This window comes from Oncorhynchus clarkii, chromosome 16, assembly GCF_045791955.1.
Source record: "Oncorhynchus clarkii lewisi isolate Uvic-CL-2024 chromosome 16, UVic_Ocla_1.0, whole genome shotgun sequence".
Lineage (NCBI taxonomy): Eukaryota > Metazoa > Chordata > Actinopteri > Salmoniformes > Salmonidae > Oncorhynchus > Oncorhynchus clarkii.
Window position 1 is genome coordinate 54,533,066 of NC_092162.1, and position 16,144 is coordinate 54,549,209.

Genomic DNA, 16,144 nt, shown 5'->3' on the forward strand with positions numbered 1-16,144 from the left:
ATGTCCACTGTGCCTTCTACGAATCTTCGTATATTCCAAAATACAAGTCCTCCCCCCGACCCCCAGTGGAGCTGAAACTCGACCCACATCTCCCTCCCCTCCACTCCTTCAGCGTCTATTCTCCCAGGGACCTCTCTCTCCCTTTCCTCTCGTGACATGTGGAGATGAGGTAGGCTACCTATAAATCACACTTTTTGGTTCTCTTTCAACCCCCCCATTACAATAGTGTATGGCCACTCACCTGCCAGACTCATATAGATAGACAACTTCACAATATGGAGATTAGAACATTTGAGGTAGGCCTAGACCTATTAAGAAAGTCATCAACAACAGAATTAGGATTTTACCATTTGCAGGTGGCGAGGTGCATTGAGGCCTTCACTGAATAGGAGTAGGCTTACACTCATTCATTGGTTTCATTGTATTGGCATGCAAAATAGCCAACTCTCTTATGGGTGTATTAATACACATTTGTAACTCAATAACATAATATGTGATCTGAATAACTTACTATTGATGTGGTCATGGTAGTGCAGCTCTGATTATGTCTCATACAGTTCCAATTTATGTCAACACCCTAGGACCCATACAGGTGAGAAACAGGGGTTTACAGATCAGCTCCTGTACTGAAGTTACCTGGTTAAATCCCACACATCTCTGAAATAGTGCTTGAAAGTCCATGGCTTCTCCCAAGGGGAAGTTTCAAATCAGATCTCCTCACTTGGTTTGCCTAGCCGACTGTCAATCATGTCAATCACACCTGAAAGTGAATTCAACTGCTGAGCTGTCTGCTTATACAGGCCCTCACACTCAGCATTGGTTGTGCATGGCAAATGTTGTAGGCCTAAAATGTCAACATTTGAACAGAGAACTCTCTCTCGCTCTCTCTACCTCATTCCCTCAGAATTATTAGCAATTTTGTTCCACGCCTTTTTTACTAAACATGGTGTTCATTCTCTTCCTGGCCCTGAAACTAACCTAATCTGTAAAAAAAAAGATACAGTACCAGTCAAAAGTTTGGCTCCTACAACACCCTCTACTTCTCATCCTGTCTCTCCCTAACCGGCCGCCACTCCTCCAGTGCTCTCTCCCTCTTCCTCTGTGTGTGTGTGTGTGTGTGTGTGTGTGTGTGATTGTGTGGGCGGAGACAGGTGTGCTGGAGGCAGAGCAGATCCCCACCAGCTGCATCAGTTCCATAATCAAGACCTCTACAAATACTCAGCCCTGCCACTTCCATGCTGCCAGATCATAACCTCTGTTCAGTCAGTCTGCAATTTTTAGCCATTTGTTCCTGCTTAGATCCTGTTTTCGTGTTATGCCTGATTTCCCTTGCCTGGCACTGTTTTCCTCTCTGCTACAGTTCTGCCCGCTCTGACTTAGGCCCCTGTCTCCAGTCACACGTCTCGGTCCTGCTACTCTGTCCTGGACAGAGTAGGGGAGGTCTTATTCGACGCCTTTGTCATCGCACCTGGAGGAAGGCCCAGGCTGCCTTTCTACGTGCCTCTGCTCAGGATCCAGTCTCTACTCCAGGGCAAAAGGTAAGGCTCTCATCGAAGGACCTGCCATTGAAGGTGGATTCTAAGAAACTTCCCCCCCCAATTGATTGGTCCATTTGAAATTGTTAGCATCATTAATAACCCTCTGCTGTGGCCTGAAACTCCCACCCTTCCTTCCATGTATCCCTGATCAAACCTGTCAGTTCTAATCCCCTGTCTCCTCCTGCCGCAGCTCCTCCACCCACTAGGCTCAACAATGACCATCCCACCTACACCGTCCGGCAGCTTCTGGACATTCGCCGTTAGGGCCGCGGCTGGCAGTACCTGGTGGACTGGGAGGGATACGGGCCTGAGGAGCGCTCCTGGGTTCCCCGCTGTAATATTCTTGACACCTCCCTCTTACGTGCATGCTATACCTCACACCCAGATAAGCCTTGTCTTGGCGCCCTTAGGGGGGGGGGGGGTACTGTTACATCTGCTCCAACCACACCCTCTACATCTCATCCTGTCTCTCCCTAACCTGCTGCCACTCCCCCTTCCTTTCTGTGTTTGTGTTTGTGTGTGTGATTGTGTGGGCGGAGACAGGTGTGCTGGAGGCAGAGCAGATCCCCACCAGCTGCATCAGTTCCATAATCAAGACCTCTACAAATACTCAGCCCTGCCACTTCCATGCTGCCAGATCATAACCTCTGTTCAGTCAGTCTGCAATTTTTAGCCATTTGTTCCTGCTTAGATCCTGTTTTCGTGTTATGCCTGTTTTCCCTTGCCTGGCGCTGTTTTCCTCTCCGCTACAGTTCTGCCCACTTTGACTTTGGCCCCTGTCTCCAGTCCCATGTCTCGTCAGTCCTGCTACTCTGTCCTGCACCCCCCCACTCCACAGCGACCTTGGATTCCTCTCTGGACCTGCTTACCCAATACCAACTCCAGCCTCAGCCTCCGCACCTGGCTTCCTGCAACCCGCCCAAGCTTCCCCTGGCCTGCACCCCATCTTCCCCCTTTGTTTCAATAAATACCTTGGTTACCTCATCCCAGTCTCCTCGTCTGAGTCTGCTCTTGGGTTCACCTGCTCCGCACCACGTGACATTTTTACTATTTTCTACACTGTAGAATTAATAGTGAAGACATCAAAACTATGAAGTAACACATATGGAATCATGTAATAATCAAATTAAACAAATCAAAATATATTTAATATTTTAGGTTCCTCAAAGTAGCCACCCTTTGCCTTGATGACAGCTTTCCAGCAAAGGACTGTCGTTTATTTGAGCTGTACTTGCCATAATATGGACTTATTTTACCAAATAGGGCTATCTTCCCCTACCATGTCACAACACAACTGATTGGCTCAAGCGCATTAAGGAAAGAAATTCCACAAATGTACTTTTGACAAGGCACACTTGTTAATTGAAATGCATTCCAGTGGACTACCTCATGAAGCTGGTTGAGAGAATGCCAAGAGTGTGCAAAGCTGTCATCAAGGCAAAGGGTGGCTACTTTGAAGAATCTAAAATGGTACACAGCATTCTATGAGATCTTCAGTTTCTTGGCAATTTCTCGCATGGAATAGCCTTCATTTCTCAGAGTAGACGAGTTTCAGAAGAAATACAACAAATTCTGGCCATTGAGCCTAATCGAACCCACAAATGCTGATGCTCCAGATACTCAACTAGTCTAAAGAATGAATTGTATTGCTTCTTCAATCAGAACAGTTTAACTGTGCTAACATAATTGCAAAATAGTTTTCTAATGATCAATTAGCCTTTTAAAATGATAAACTTGGATTAACTAACAACGTGCCATTGAAACACAGGAGTGACGGTTGCTGATAATGGGCCTCTGTACGCCTACGTAGATATTCCATTAAAAAATATCCCGTTTCCAGCTACAATGGTCATTTACAACATTAACAACATCTACACTGTATTTTGATACATTTGATGCTATTTTAATGGACAAAAAATTTGCTTTTCTTTAAAAAACAAGGACATTTCTAAGTGACCCCAAACATTTTAATGGTAGTGTGTATGTGTGTGTGTATATATATATATATATATATATATATATATTTATATATATATATATATATATATATGAGGCATATCCGCTTTGCTAACAATAGGAGTTGAGTGTAGATGAAGCGGACCATGTGAACTACTGTAGGGAGCGCTGAGGGCATGAGAACCGGCCAGTGTGTCTCTGAGGATTAACTACATCTAACCTGTCAGATTCTAGAAAGATTCTTGGAATATGGCTTTATGGGTATCCAATTATTGCAGGACCTGAAGCAACCTCTGGGTGTGAAGAGCACTCCAGTCAATGACTGTGTACTAAGGGTCAGTCAGAGTTTCGACAAGAGGCCTCTTTGGGCAAAGACCAGTTAACATGAGGCTGTGAGAACAAGTTAGAAGAAGATGTCTGCCACCACTGTTTGCAATGGATATTAAGGGCTGGAAACTGTAGGCGTGTTGCCGGCATTTCCAGTGATATTGTTGGCTTGAATAAAATGAAACGGTGAACAAAATATACAAACCAACTGTAATGAGCTACTCATCAACAGTGTTTAGGAATCTACTCTGAAAGTAGCTTACCAAGCTACCAATTACTTCACATTGGAAGAAGGTAAGATACACTAAAGCTACCCAATGAAAAATGGTTTACTTAACTAAAGTTACTTTGAAAAAATAGTTCACTACATCCAAACTACTTTGTGAAAAATGATTATACGTACATTTGAAATGTCATAGACTATAAATGGCAAGAATATATCACTTTGGGGTCTTATGTAAAACAGAATGTGTAATGTAGCCTATTAAACACAAAAAAACAATGTTTCAAGTGATAATTAGGCAGGTCTGATGCCGAGAAAAGGAAATGATTGCCTACTTCACCCATATTTTATTTTAGCAAAAAAAGTATTATGTAGATTTAAATGTATTTCAACGACCACCAAGCTACTGCAAAATGTACTTATATTTCTAGTTGAATTACATGTAGTTCACTACTCCCCAACACTGCTCACCAAGTACCATAAATACTCTCTATTGTAAACCAAAAAAAGGATCCCTTCACAGCCTGGCCTCAGAGCCATACGAAACATACTTTACATATTTCTGAACACCCCCAAATTGTATGATAGCTACTAACAGTCTAGCTGCTTTAGACAGAAACAAAAGTAGGGAGGTTGTTAATCCATGACCGTATGCAACCTCTGGATTGCTATGCTTGAGTTGCGTTCGGGCAACTGTAGCATTGTAACCCTTCCCCTAAACCTTATTCTAAACTTAATACAAATCCCTTAACCTGCTGCGTAAATTCCGCAGATTAGCATTGTTCATCATGAATCTTGTTCTGGAGGCAGCTCTGCAGAGTGGTCAATAGCTGGCACAGCCACAAAGTCATAAAATCAGATTTGAATCCTAACCTTAACCACACTACTAACCATAATGCCTATCCCTAACCTTAAATTAAAGCCAAAAAGCGAATTTATGTTTTCATGAAATTGTACAATTGTACTTTTCAGCTGGCAGAAATGGTTTTTCCTCCAGGGCAATATTCATGACAACAAAATACAACCTGCATAAATTCCCCTAACCTTTGTTATTTCAGTTCTCCTAACCTTTTACGTAAATGATCCTAACCTTGTCCTAAGTTCCTCTAACCGCCAACATAAATTCTCCCCGTAATTCTCCTTTGTTGTTACAGTGCAACAAGCACAATTCATATGCTATTGTACGACCGGGTAAGATGTATGACTATATGTCCTATAATTCGTATGATATTGTACAACCGCAATTCCATTCATCATGTAACCTAACGTAACGTAATATATCATACTAAATGGAGTCACAGATTTACATACAGAATAATAAGAATTTCCCTGAGACCACATTGCCCTTGATGACAGTAATGTCCACTAATATGTGGAGATTGTTGCTGATATAGTAGTGCTAACCTGCTACAATGTGGTCAGATGCCCAACAGCCCCCTCCAAGCAAACAGAATGGGCCATGGCAGTGTTTGCTTCTTCTCCAGAACCTTAACATTCCTGATAGAGACAAGACAACACATGTCAGACTCTCTTCATTGTGAAGCCCTGCAGTGGTGGATGGGGATAAAAGGGGATAAAATGTCTGTATGTATGATCTTTATCGTGTACCTCTGTGGCAGATAGGGCGGGCCAGGTGAGAAAGCCTGAATGCGGGTCTTTGTTGAGTGGAAAGGCACAGTCCTTCCAGGGTCATGACCTATTAGAGATAGCCCTCATCAATCATACAGGGAAGAAAGAGACTGAACCCTCTACCCATCTCACCTTGGGTCACTTTCTGCTCTTACTGTAACTGATCCTGGGACAGCTTTATTGTTTAGTGAATATTGGTTAAGGTTAGGAATAAGGAACGGAAAGCTGATCAGAAATCAATTTATTCTACTTAACTTGCAATATATCTCAGTATACAAAATTATACATTACAATTGCTCTTATACCTTTGTTGTAATTCAGTAATTACTCTAGTAATTGTAAATTAATTATAGTAAATTGTTAGGAAAACTGATAAGGTATGGAGGTAGTGATCATTTCTTACTTCATAGCAGGGTTTTATGATAAATGCAGCTGTTTTCAATCATACGTACAGTTGAAGTTGGACGTTTACATGCACCTTATCCAAGTACATTTTAACTCGGTTTTTCACAATTCCTGACATTTAATCCTAGCAAAAATTCTTAGGTCAGTTAGGATCACCACTTTATTTTAAGAATGCGAAATGTCAGAATAACAGTAGAGAGAATTATTTATGCCAGATTTGATTTCTTTCATCACATTCCCAGTTGCTCAGAAGTTTACATACACTCAATTAGTATTTGGTAGCATTGCCTTTAAATTGTTTAACTTGGGTCACACGTTTTGGGTAGTCTTCCACAAGCTTCCCACAATAAGTTGGGTGAATTTTGAACCATTCCACCTAACAGAGCTGGTGTAACTGAGTCAGGTTGTCACGCCCTGACCTTAGTTCCTTTTCATGTCTCTTTTTGGTTTGGTCGGGCGTGAGTTGGGGTGGGCATTCTATGTTGTTTTTCTATGTGGCCTGGTATGGTTCCCAATCAGAGGCAGCTGTCTTTCGTTGTCTCTGATTAAGAACCATACTTAGGTAGCCTGTTCCCACCTGGTGTTTGTGGGTTGTGTCACCTTTCAGGACTGTTTCGATTTTCGTTGTTTCACTTGGTTATTTTGTATTTCGTGATCAGTTTATTAAATTAAAATGGACACTTACCACGCTGCGTTTTGGTCCGATCTTTCCTGCTCCTCAGATGAAGAAGATTGTTACACAGGTTTGTAGGCCTCCTTGCTCGCAAAACCTTTTCAGTTCTGCCACTCCAATACCTTGACTTTGTTGTCCTTCAGCCATTTTCCCACAACTTTGGAAGTGTGCTTGGGGTCTTTGTCCATTTGGAAGACCCATTTGCGACCAAGCTTTAACTTCCTGACTGATGTCTTGAGATGTTGCTTCAATATATCCACAATTTTCCTGCCTCATGATGCTATTATTTTGTGAAGTGCACCAGTCTCTCCTGCAGCAAAGCACCCCCACAACATGATGCTGCCACCCTGTGCTTCACGGTTGGGATGGTGGTTTTCAGCTTGCAAGCCTCACCCTTTTTCCACCAAACATAACGATGGTCATTATGGCCAAACAGTTCTATTTTTGTTCCCATGTCTAGTTGCAAACCGTAGTCTGGTTTTATTTTGGCGGTTTTGGAGCAGTGGCTTCTTCCTTGCTGAGCGGTCTTTCAGATTATGTCGATATAGGACTCGTTTTACTGTGGATATAGATACTTTTGTACCTGTTTCCTCCAGCATCTTCACAAGGTCTTTTGCTGTTGTTCTGGGATTGATTTGTACTTTTCGCACCAAAGCATGTTCATCTCTAGGAGACAGAATGCGTCTCCTTCCTAAGCGGTATGACAGCTACGTAATCCCATGGTATTTACTTGCTACTATTGTTTGTACAGATGAACGTGGTACCTTCAGGCGTTTAGAAATTGCTCCCAAGGATGAACCAGAATTGTGAAGGTCTACAATTGTTTTTCTGAGGTCTTGGCTGATTTATTTTGATTTTCCCATGATGTCAAGCAAAGATGCACTGAGTTTGAAGGTAGTCCTTGAAATACATCTACAAGTACACCTCTAATTGACTCAAAATATGTCAATTAGCCTATCAGAAGCTTCTAAAGCCATGACATAATTTTCTAGAATTTTCCAAGCTGTTTAAAGGCACAGTCAACTTAGTGTATGTTAACTTCTGATCCACTGGAATTGTGATAGTGACTTATAAGTGAAATAATCTGTCTGTAAACATTTACTTGTGTCATGCACAAAGTAGATGTCCTAACTGACTTGCCAAATCAATAGTTTGTTAACAACACATTTGTGGCGTGGTTAAAAACCAGTTTTAGTGACACTAACTGAAGTGTATGTAAACTTCCCACTTCAACTGTATGTGGTGGTCCACCTACTCCGGGATCCCTCGATCACTTAATATCCCATCAACGCTATTCATAGATTTTTCTTCCTCTCAGATTCCAACCCACATCCTCACATGACCATTACCATAGCAGGAGGTTGATAAAGACTACAAAGGTGGTAACTCAGTTGACTGTGGCAGATTTCCAAGAGAAACATCGTAGGAGAAAATTAGAGATTGGGAATGAAAGAGAAGAGGGGGTCGAAGGGAATATGGAATTCCTGCTTCTGTCCACTGCATCTTAAAGGTGATCCTGGTGATGGGGAATCAGAAGTACCTAACATAGAACTGGAATATGTAGAACTGCAATCTGCACTGAAAGCATCATTCAACTGCTTGCCTACTAGATAACCATTTTGTGGACTTATTTGGAATGTTCAGTTTTACTGATACACACCGCTGCATTTCTCAATGTAGGTCAACTATACCTTTAGATTACAACAACGGGTCAATTCAACTGTGCCACCACACTGGTAGCCTAGGTCCATCCATATAACTAAACCTGTGATAGAAAAGCCTGTCCATTCTAGACATTCTATTTCTCTGTTTCTCTAACTGTACGCTGCCTCCATCTCCCTGAGCACACAATAGGCCTCTGTGTGTAGGGCCCACGGAATTCTGCGATGCAGGCTAGTGGGGATAGCTGCCTGGTGAGGATGGGTTTGGAAGGTAGGAGGATGGAGGGGGTGGGGTTGGGGAGGTATGGGAAGGGGAGGTGGTGACGGAAGGAGAGGGAGGGGGGATGATCTTTCAGGACTGTACAAGCTGCACAGAGGCTCCAGGGGTCTAGAGGGTGTCTAGGTTACGGCACAGTGACCGCGGTGGAGGGGTGGCTGTGGTTTACTGAATACACAGAGCGCATGGGAGGGATGTCTGGACAGGGCCTGTATGCAAGTACATTCCCTGTCTATAAAATATCTTAGTTATTGTATCCTTTTCTATGATCATTTTATAAATGGTGCAGGAAGTAACATTTTGAAAGTTGGATAGGTTACCCAAATAAGATTACCAGAGACCATGGGACCAGAAAGTTGATCCGATATAATCAAATACAGATACATAAACTATATATTTTGTCAATGCTGTACAATTGCACTGCGTTCAACTGGAGGAACTCTAACTTCTGCTGAGGAGAAACTCTGGAATACTTGGATGTCAGTGCACAGCTCTGGTGTGAAGATGTCTCGGTCAAGAAACTCCCTCTAGTGGAAGTCTGGTAGAACTGACTGACTACTCTAGCTCCTGCCTTCCATGGTCCTGCCACCATTTAGAAGAGCACTCGGTGCTGGTTTGGCATGTATTTGTATCCGTTTGAGTTCCACTACTGGGAATATATTACATGAATGTTTTATGATGAGGCATTTAGTTTTCACTCATCATGGTCGGGCATGGCACAACAAAGCTTCAGTATTTACATAGTTACCATCCTGTTGGTGTCTGCTAGGCTTGTGCGTGTGTGTGCGTGCGTGTGTAAGTCGCTCTGGATAAGAGCATCTGCTAGAGGACTAAAATGTAAGTGTGTGTGTGTGTGTGTGTGAGTGCACTGCTAGGCCTGTATGTCCGTGTGTGTGTTTCGCTATGTGGGAGAGAGTCAATTTGGCAAAGAGTGGGTATTCCATTCAAGCTGGGTGGTAGATGGATTAATGGGCCGTGTTCTTTAATTTGATCTACGAATGAAACGATTCATTAAATCTCTACAAGTATTTAACATTCTCTAATTAGAGTTTTGTTTTACCACTCACAATTCAAATTTTGCTCTCGCTATGATCAATATCAAATGAACGCCTTACAAGTAATCTAAAGTTGAAAGCGGGGGATATGTTGAGATTGGAAAGGAACAATTCCCTTCAGAAAGGAAAGGCATAAAATAAAGGTGTCACAGACACTTTTTTTCCTTCGCTGGCTTTTTTTCAACATCATTCCAACCTTCTGCAGTGCAAAGCAAGAAGAGCATACCTCTCTTGCCCAAGAGGATTTAGGGAGGGTCAGAAAAACAAACAACATCCCCTCTTCCTCAGAGAATGACAGTGTAATTGGAGAAGTATGACTGACTGTGGGCAAAACACTCCTCTTCTTTAGCACTTCATGAAGTAGTTGTGCTCTAGGGTCGTGTGCACTCTCTGAAATGTGCTTGTGTGAAATCGTCCAATGCTATTAGCCAAGTAGATATCACAATTTGAGACACCCTGAACTGCTAAATGAATCCCAGACAAGCTTTGGACCCAACAGAAATCTATAGCAGTTTCTCCTAAATCCAGGATATCGTGAGTATGGGTCTTCACATTGTTTCCTCGTCATCTCAATCAAGGACCCTGTTTCGCTGGCCACTGTAGCCTTAGGCCCACTGCATGTTGTGTATACACTTTCTGATATAGAAAAAACATGGTTACGTTTGAGGTGAATCTTTTAACTACTATATCTCACCTGAATACTTTTTGACCCATAATCAAATCAAATGTATTTATAAAGCCCTTCTTACATCAGCTGATGTCACAAAGTGCTGTACAGAAACCCAGTCTAAAACCCCAAACAGCGAGCAATGTAGGTGTAGAAGCACGGTGGCTAGGAAAAACTCCCTAGAAAGGCCAGAACCTAGGAAGAAACTTAGAGGAACCAGGCTCTGAGGGGTGTCCAATCTTCTTCTGGCTGTGCCGGGTGGAGATTATAACAGATCATAGTCGATCATTCAGAGTATCTCTACCACTCCTGCTGTCTCTAGAGAGTTGAAAACAGCATGTCTGTGACAGGTAGCACATCCAGTGAACAGGTCAGGGTTCCATAGCCGCAGGCAGAATAGTTGAAACTGGAGCGGCAGCACGGCCAGGTGGACTGGGGGGGGGAGAGAGAGAGAGAGAGAGAGAGAACTTAAATTGAATTAAATGAAACTTAAATTGAACTAAATTATTCCAGATATAACAGACTGACCCTAGCCCCCCGACACATAAACTACTGCAGAATAAATACTGGAGGCTGAGACAGGAGGAGTCGGGAGACACTGTGGCCCCGTCCGACGATAACCCCGGACAGGGCCAAACAGGCAGGATATAACCCCACCCACTTTGCCAAAGCACAGCTCCCACACCACTAGAGTGATATCTTCAACCACCAACTTACCATCCTGAGACAAGGTTGAGTATAGCCTGCGAAGATCTCCGCCACGGCACAACCCAAGGGGGCGGCGCCAACCCGGACAGGAAGATCACATCAGTGACTCAACTAGAGGTCGACAGATTAATCGGAATGGCCGATTTAGTTAGGGCCGATTTAAAAAAAAAAAAATTACACCTTTATTTAACTAGGCAAGTCAGTTAAGAACACATTCTTATTTTCAATGACGAGATTTTTACCTTGTCAGCTCGGGGGATCCAATCTTGCAACCTTACAGTTGATTCGTCCAACGCTCTAACCACCTGCCTCACGAGGAGCCTGCCTGTTACTCGAATGCAGTAAGCCAAGGTAAGTTGCTAGCTAACATTAAACTTATCTTATAAAAAACAATCAATCAATGACTGTCGTTGCTCCAATGTGTACTTAACCATAAACATCAATGCCTTTCTTAAAATCAATACACAAGTATATATTTTTAAACCTACATATTTAGCTAAAAGAAATCCAGGTTAGCAGGCAATATTAACCAGGTGAAATTGTGTCACTTCTCTTGCGTTCATTGCACGCAGAGTCAGGGTATATGCAACAGTTTGGTCCGCCTGGCTCTTTGCGAACTAATTTGCCAGAATTTTACGTAATTATAATATAACATTGAAGGTTGTGCAATGTAACAGGAATATTTAGACTCATGGATGCCACCCGTTAGATAAAATACGGAACGGAATAAACGTTTTGTTTTCGAGGTGATAGTTTCCGGAGTTGACCTAAGGCTCGTATTTCTGTGTGTTTATTATAGTTAAGTCTATGATTTGATATTTGATAGAGGAGTCTGACTGAGGGGTGGTAGGCAGCAGCAGGCTCGTAATAGTCAAAGGTATATGGTTTAGAGAGAAATAGTCGACGCGTTATAATTCCTATAATAACTTGCGGCTGAACTTGAAAGGGGTTATTTTACAGTTAATGTCTTCCATAGAGAATGTCTTGATCTACTTCAAATAAGGTCTGTGTTTCGTGCAGGTTTAAACCGCCTCTGTTCATGTCTTCCATAGAGAATGTCTTGATCTACTTCAAATAAGGTCTGTGTTTCGTTCAGGCTTAAACCGCCTCCGTTCATGTCTTCCATAGAGAATGTCTTGATCTACTTCAAATAAGGTCTGTGTTTCGTTCAGGTTTAAACCGCCTCCGTTCATGTCTTCCATGGAGAATGTTTGATCTACTTCAAATAAGTTCTGTGTTTCGTACAGGCTTAAACCGCCTCGGCGTTTTGATACCAGTGTAAATCTCACTAGGATAAGGTAACGTTTGTCAACATATTTTCATAAATCCACTCTACAAAATGTTTTATCTTCGCTTATATTTAGCCAATATTGATCAGAGTTACCTTGTTCTATGGATATCTACACAGTTATAAAATTGGCAATGTGGTGTAAGCCTACACGAAACAGACCTTATTTTAAGTGAATCTAAAAATATCCTATGGAATAAATGAGTGAAGGAACCGCTTTTCAGATCTTGCTAGAAGGTGTCATTGGCATTTATGACTCGCACTTTGATAGTCAATTCTTACCATGTCCATTATTAAAATAGATTTTCTGCATATAGAAATTACAGTTTTTGTTTTCAACATTCATCACAGGTAACTTAAACTCTATTTTTATTCAAACAGTTGAGAGTATTTGTCTCCTAAGCAGACTCTTCAGTATCATTGTCACTTCAGAGCTGTGTGTGTTTTACAGATGGCAGAGAAAAGCAGAGCACCAGTGTGGGACTACTACATGGAATTGGCACCAGGGAAAGCAAGGTGTCTTATTTGTGATAAAGATGTAAGCATGTGGTCAGCAACGGCTAATTCAAAAAATACCACCAACCTGTGGAATCACCTTAAGAACACCCATCCAAAAGCCCATAATATGTATTATATTAAGTTAAAATAAAAGTGTTCATTCAGTATTGTTGCAATTGTCATTATTACAAAAATATGTGTGTATGTGTATATATATACACAAATTTTAAAAATCGGCCGATTAATCGGTATCGGCATTGGAAAATCATAATCGGTCGACCTCTAGCCTCAACCCACTCAAGTGACGCACCCCTCCTAGAGACGGCATGGAAGAGCACCAGTAAGCCAGTGACTCAGCCCCTGTAATAGGGTTTGAGGCAGAGAATCGCAGTGGAGAGAGGGGAACCGGCCAGGCAGAGACAGCAAGGGCGGTTCGTTGCTCCAGTGCCTTTCCGTTCACCTTCACACTCCTGGGCCAGACTACACTCACTAGGACCTACTGAAGAGATGAGTCTTCAATAAAGGTTAAAGACTCTTAGAGTCAATCTGGACTGGAAGTGGATACCATAGCATTCTAACCACTAGGAGGAGAGTGGCAGCGTCTGAATGGTTAATGGCAGTACAGCCTATACAGTTTAAAACCCATGTAATATAATATGGATGTATGCAGAAACTTTTCAACTACGAGGACGGTTGGTGGGGAGTCTAGGGACCATTGGGGGCCTTGACTGTCTGCATGACAACAATCATGTCTCCTAAAATGATGCAAATTGCCTGGAAGTGAGCTCCTCTTGTTAGAATCTTGGTAAATATAATCCACCAGTTTATGATGATCCTCTCCTTAACTAGGGTTTTCATATTGCATTAGACATAGATATCCAATAAGGTGAACACTAAATGTTTAGAGAAAAAAGTTGAGAAAAAGTGTATAAATGCACCTGTGTAGGTTCCTATTATCTTATGTTTGCTGTAGTAGCCTGTAATGTCTTACCCAGTCAATTGCACTGCGTTCAACTGGAGGAACTCTAACTTCTGCTGAGGAGAAACTCTGGAATACTTGGATGTCAGTGCACAGCTCTGGTGTGAAGATGTCTTGGTCAAGACACTCCCTCTAGTGGAAGTCTGGTAGAACTGACTGACTACTCAGTCCTGTTGTGTGTCCACATCCTGTTGTGTGTCCAAAAGAATAGTAAACAAACACAAATTTGACAAACTGGGGACTACAAGGTTGATGTAGGCCTAGATTTAATTGAACAGGAAATATAAGGGAATCATTTGATAATTTGGTCCCACTTCATCACGTGTACCGAAACCCATATTTACATGGTAGCTACAGCGGTAGTTTCAGTGAAGAGCCCTGCATTACCGCAGGACCCCAACAGAGAAGTGTGTGGTGCGGACGGAATGGTTCATGCTGCTGCAGCAGGCAGCGGGCGACCAGAACCACAAATTCGGTATTAAAAAATTATTTTAGTCTCGCAAATGATTTCATACTGGTCATATTGCCGTGTGTTGTTAGAAAATCATTTATACAGTACCAGTCACAACTTTGGACACGCCTACTCATTCCTTTATTTGGACTATTTTCTACATTGTAGTAATAGTGAAGACATGAAATAACACATGGAATCATGTAGTAACCAAAAAATTGTTAAACAAATCCAAATATATTCTATATTTGAGATTCTTTGAAGTAGCAACCCTTTGCCTTGATGACAGCTTTGCACACTCTTGTCATTCTCTCAACCAGCTTCATGAGGTAGTCAACTGGAATGCATTTCAATTAATAGGTGTGCCTTGTTAATTTGTGGAATTTCTTTCCTTCTTAATTCATTTGACCCAATCAGTTGTGTTGTGACAAGGTAGGAGTGGTATACAGAAGAGAGCCCTATTTGGTAAAATACCAAGTCCAAATTATGGCAAGATCAGCTCCAATACGCAAAGAGAAACGACAGTCCATCATTACTTTAAGAAATTAAGGTCAGTCAATCTGGAACATTTCAAGAACTTTAAAAGTTCCTTCAAGTGCAATTGCAAAAAAACATCAAGAGCTATGATGAAACTGGCTCTCGTGAGGACCGCCACAGGAAAGGAAGACCCAGAGTTACCTCTGATGCAGAGGATAAGTTCATTAGAGTTACCAGCCTCAGAAGTCGCAGCCCAAATAAATGATTCACAGAGTTCAAGTAACAGACACATCTCAACATCAACTGTTCAGAGGAAACTGTGTGAATCAGGCCTTCATCACTACACAGATGATAGGTTCATAGGGCATATACTATGGCATAGTAGGCTACAAGCTAATGTAGACTCTCAAATATATTTTGATTTGTTTAACACTTTTTTGGTTACTACATGATTCCATATGTGTTATTTCATTGTTTTGATGTCTTCACTATTATAATACAATGTAGAAAATAGTACAAAATAATGAAAAACCTTTGAATGAGTAGGTGTGTCCAAACTTTTGACTAGTACTGTATATCACATGAAGCCCTCTGTCATTATGTCTGCTAGTTTCTCTCCCCTCCTCTAATGGGGCTCACGTTACAGAACCGGCTCGTGGGCCTGCTTCAAACAGTACTGGTGGCAAAAACAATTATCTGATGTGATTGAGTTCATGTGGTCACTTGTGATGAATTATAAAAGCAATTATAAAAGCAATTGTCAGCTTGCAGTTCTCATTGGAAAGTATGTTGTTAATCATTCACTAAAGGTAATGAAATAATGGCTATTATGATTGGTCACTAGTCAGCCTATCAATAGCATACTTGTTGCTTTTCCTTTATCTTACTGACAGTTCGAGTTGAGATGATTTTGGAATCAGAAAGTTTACAATGTGAACTCATTCCAATTAAAAATATATATATTATGTCTTGCAGGGGCTTTTTGTCTGCTTCAAATTAGTTGTTTTACACAGTTTATTTTAATACAATTACTTTATTCCAACCAGCAAATATCTTACAAAACCATGCATTCATTGCATATTATAATGCATAAAATGGTGGTTTTGAAAATGTGTAATTTTAACGTTGCGGGACTGGGAAGGAGCTGGATGAGATCTGGCAGGAGCATGTGGGATACCGGCAAAAAATCAGGAATGCGGCAGGTTACTGTATGAAATTTTGTGGGAGCGGCGGGCACGGTACCAAAAATCAGTCCTGCTCAGACCGCTATTACAGTGAAGTACACATTGTTACTTACAACTGTAGTAGCAAACCTATTTGTGCTTTGTGTAA